We start from the raw sequence: 5,572 nt of genomic DNA on the forward strand, positions 1-5,572 counted from the left end.
CTCCCTCTCTTCAAAAATATAAAGCATTTTTAACTGAATCTCACCTCTAATAAAGTAGTTACCTACTTTTCAACTAACCCTATTTTTTCATATTTACCCATATTAGACACCTTACAATAAATATAAATTCATTATCAATAGGGGCACTTTTAAAAAAACAATGATTACATCTTGAAAGACTAAAAATGACTTACATTTTTAAACATCTAACTCCTTAAAAAATGGCTTACATTTTTAAATGGAGGGAGTATTTAATTTTTTATATAAAGATTGCAGGTGCCTTTCAATTCAACTGGAAAAGAATAAGAGCATAAAACTTGAAAGGTATGAGGTCAAAGGTTCAAGTCTTGGCTTCGACATAAATATAATGAGTATATAATATGATAATGGGCAAGTGACATGGCGCAAGATGGATAATAACATGTCATGAGTTATCATGTATGTGACAGGTGATAGGACATAAGATGATAGGCAAGGCATAAGGTTGTTGGTGACATGTCACAAGTTGACCCACATATGATGAAGGATGTGGCATCACTATTTTTAAATATAAGTATATTTAGCAAGGGATTAGCGAGGGACTAATTCCTAGCTAAATTATTAAATTTTGAAAAGTATTAATGAGGGATTAGCTAAGGATTCAATCCCTTGCTAATTTTAGTGAGAGACTAAATTTCTCGATAATTAACAAGAAAAATATGATCTCTAGCTAAATTTAACGATCTCTTTTTTAGCTATGAATTTAGCAAGGAATTTTATCCCTTGCTAAAACATGATTTAGCTAGAGAAAATGACAATTAGCTAAGGAAAATGGCATTTAACGAGGAATCTATCCCTCACTAAATTTTATTTTTCTAATAGTGATTTTATGAAATTATTAATGAAAAAATTAATTATTATTAAAATGAAAATATGATTTGTTTTTTTCCTAAACTGGAATTGTTATTGAGAGAGAGAGTCAAAGTGTGTATGTGGGGTTATGTCTTTTCATAATAAATGTTAATTACATTTAAGTCTCATGATCCAGTGGAGCAACTTCAAAATTGTTTGGTGTTTGCAATAAATATTCTTCCACGTCCTATATTGTGATTGTCCCTATGTTTTTTTTTTTTTCAGATGAGTCACACAATTTAGACCCTAATGGATAATTGCTGTTACCCAAAAAATTGAAAGTGCATAAAAGCCCAAAAAAGTCGCCATCAATTGGGCTGGGGCAACTAAAGTAAAACATGCAACAACAACAAAAAAAAAAAACAAATGAATGCAGACTATAACAAGGAAAACAAATATAGCCCAAAAAGAAATTCAGAATGAAATCCTCCTCAAATCCACTTCAAATCAGCACCCTCCTAACTTTTCAAACATCTATCTTCAGATTTAGTTTTTACAAGAAAAAAATCTTGGTTTTTCATTTTTAAAAGTTTAGATGAGTTGAATCTTAAAAATTATGAAGATGAAAATATGCATCTAGGTTCTACACTCTTTCCAGACTAGCAAGAACTCACCTAATTCAAAGAGAATGACAACTTTGTCTAGAGAAAATGAATTATAAATATTAATTTAAATAATTAAAAATGCAAGAATATTAATTGCAATGAAATATTAAAGTTTTAAATATACTCTCAGTTTTACAAGTAACATTGTTATTTATAAATGTTTGAATTAATATTTATAATTTATTTAAAAAAATTCAAAAACCTTACAGTTATTAATTCAGTCTTTTAAAATTTAAATGTTATTTCTCTCATATCCACTTGATTGAGGCTGACTACATCATAAAGAAATTTTTCTCGCAAAGATTACTTTTGAGCTATCATTCCAATGCTGTTTATAATGATGGTGTGTCCCCAATATCAAATATTAGTGCTGACTGAACAGTTAAGATAAGTGTTGCATCAATGTTAATCGAGTTCCATAACAACATAAATAACTGTCTTTTTTTAATTTAGTGGTAGGGTTTTAAACATTTAAAATTTAAAAGTTAAGAAAAGTTTTTGTATATTTTAAAAATTTAAGATTCATGATGTTATTAACACAATAATTTAAGTTTAGAATGGTTGGTAACCCAAAAATTAAAACCAAATTATTTCGGTCAAAAAATGCTGTTACGGTGGGTAAAATCTCGAGTTTCAACCACACTTTTGCCAATTGCCGACACCATGCCAAGCCTCAATCAATCACACTTTACCCTCAAATTTGGAAGTATGAGTATCTGATTTTTTTTTTAAAATATTTGAAAAGGATAAAATTTAAAAAAGAAGAAGAAGAAGGAAAAACAGGTCATCGTTAATTTATTAATACCAAACCAACAAGTGAATGATGCAAATTTGATTCGTATCTCATGTCCTAATCAATGCTTACTCAAGTGCTTTCTTTTTTAAAAAAAACTCAATATATAAAATATAAATCAGTAAATAAAAATTACAAAGATAAAGTCACTAAAATTAAAGTATTAAGAAAATATTTAAAAGGCATCTAATCTAAATTTAAAATAAAGACATGTGCGGCCTTTTTTTGTGGTTTGAGAATTTTCCAAGAAAAAAAAAACTATCTAATAAAGAATTGAATATAGCTGGGACTTTGGGACTCATCACTCATAATTTTTTTTAAATATAATTTTAAAAATTTTGATAATTTTAATTTATAAAATATATTAAGTTAAATATATATGTGTTTAATTAATATTTAATTAAATTTGCATATAAAAATTAGAATGTCATTGCTGCTCAATTGATAAAATGATACACACGAAAACGGATGCAATTTGGATTCAAAAAATCGTTAAAAAATACTTACAAGCTGTCCTCCATTAAAATTATTATATCAGTAATGAAATTTGAACACAAAAAAAAATGAGATCTCACACGTTAACACTTTAATCTAGATAAAAAATAAAAAAATATTTCTCATTACTAACAAATATTTTCTTATTAGAGACAATTTTAATTGAGATATGATCAAGTATTAAATGTAAATAAAAAAAATTAAATCTTATTTTATCACATTATAAAAGATTAATTTTTTCTATCAGACCCATCGTCGTTGATAGAGAAGAAATATCTTTTGGTTTTAGAAAGTTGGCATCAGTATCAGATTCTAACTATTTTTTTTTTTAATTAAGAGATTATAACATTTTTAAATACTCATACCCTTATCCGCAATTTTATCTCTTTACACAAGTTATAGGCCCCATGCATCAACACAACCTAATTTGGACAAAATATTGAACTCTAACATTTTTGTAAATGCTTATGCACGTATTCTTTTTATTTATTTACTTAACATTAAATAAAAAATAACATCAAAGAAATTATCTTAAACAATAATTAATTTAAAATTTCAAAGTTAAAACATTTTCATAAGATTTAAAATATTTTTTTTGCATTTTTTAAGTTATCAGTCATATTTAATTTTCTGATAAAAATTAGTACGTGTGTATTTAAAGCTACAAACAGAATACACTTGAAGTATTAATTATATAACCCAAAGTACCATCACTTCAATGCAAACTCTCTTGAGCTCAGTGGGAATCATGAACACAAGTAAAAATTCAAATTTTGCAAAAATAAGCTAGAAATGGCCTGTGCGATACATGGGATTAGGGAGAAATTTACTTATTTTTTTAATTTATTTCTGGAAATTATTTCATATGAATATGTATCTTTATGTAAAGTTTTAATTTGATAAAATATGAATCTAATAGTGTATTTAATGTATTGTATATTTTTAGTAGGTCAAAACATATTATAATTGTTTAACTTTCTTCTTTAGTGAATTTCACGCATCTTAGATTGTATAAAATATGATTATAACAATTGAATAAAAATAATAGAATAGATCTTATAAAAATATATTAACATGATATTATAAAAATGTAATATAAAAAATTATCAAATGTTAATAGTTACCATTAGGTGTGCTTTAATTTTTTTTTAAACAAAGTGTAAAAGATCATGAATATACAAAAATGTGAAAAAATATTAGATCTTAAAAAAGGCCACTAGTAAAATTTATTCTCTATACGATAAACATATAATATTTTTTAATTTTTTTAATAAATGTGAACTGGGTATAGTAGAAAGGGTTAACTCGTCAACAATGTGGTAAATTAATATTTAAATTTCAATTAAAAAAATGTCTATATTAATATTTAATTGTATTTTAAATAGAACTACCTCAATAAAAATACTTATGCATGAATAATTAAAAAATTATTATTTTTAAAATATTGTTCTTACTTTTGTGCATACTAAAAGCATAGACACCTTCTTTTATTTCTAAACTTATTACTTATAAAAAATATTAACAGATAATTTATAAAATATATTGATATTATATCTTAAAAATATAATATAAAAAATTTTTAAATATTAGTAGTACAGTCAAACATGTTTTTATTTTTTAACAAAATAAAAAAATAAGCATAACAAAAAAATATTGAAAAAAATAATTGAATTTTTTTCAAAGAAAAATGAAATGGTGGGCCAATAGTAGTATTCATTTCACTTTTCGATGAACAGAAATTTTTTTATATTTTAATATATATATATACACTCCCTCCATTCAAAATATGAGCTACTTTTTAAAGAATTGAATGTTAAAAAATATAAAATATTTTTAATTTTTTAAGATGTAATAATTATTTTTTTTAAATGTATTCCTATTAATAATAATTTTATATTTATTATAAAATATTTAATAGAGATAAATATGAAAAGATAAAATCTTAAAAAAATAATTAATTATTTTATAAAAAATAAAATTTAATTAAAAATATTTTATATTTTTAGACGAAGAGAATATATATAAAATAAAGAAGGCGTGCGAGTATTTGTGCGGTGCAGATAAAATGGAAGGCCGTTTTGTCGCCGCCTGTACAAACAGACATATTATATTCATAGCGCGCCTGAATGTGCCTATTTGGGTCTTTGCCAATTGAAATAGAGACAAGGCATCGTTTGTTTCACTATTTTATGAAAAAATTATTATTATTTTTAAGAAAATATATTTGAAAATTTTTATAATATTTATTTAAAATTTTAAAATAATCATAATTTGAAAAAAATATATTCTTTATTATTTTAACAAGCTATTTTAAGGAGCATTTGAAAATTAATTTGATTTGATGTATGAGGGAGAATAATGCTTTAAAAATGTTGGATACAGAAAGATATCAGTAAATTTTAAAATAATCAAATAATCAATTATTTTTATAAAACAGAATTCAAGAAAGATGTCATGAAATTAAAAATAATTAATAAATAATTATTTTTGTATTATTATAACCAACAAAAAATAATGCCTGTTATTTATAAATACTTATAAATGTGTGTGTGTGTATATATATATGTAATAAATTTCTTTGTATATCTAAAACATTCAAAAATTACTTATTTTTTAATGTCAAACAACAACATTAAAAAAAACGAAAAATCATAAGCACGTTTTTACCTTATGTCAGTTTAAGCTGGTGTACTTTTTAACCATTTTTATCATTTCAGCCAATTTAACTGGTTGAATTGATCAAATACTCTCCTCTTGTTTAAATAAGATCACATTCAATAAGAATTAC

Source organism: Prosopis cineraria, unplaced genomic scaffold (genome assembly GCF_029017545.1).
Source record: "Prosopis cineraria cultivar Desert tree isolate PC_DT_omini unplaced genomic scaffold, ASM2901754v1 PC8, whole genome shotgun sequence".
Classification (NCBI taxonomy): Eukaryota; Viridiplantae; Streptophyta; class Magnoliopsida; order Fabales; family Fabaceae; genus Prosopis; species Prosopis cineraria.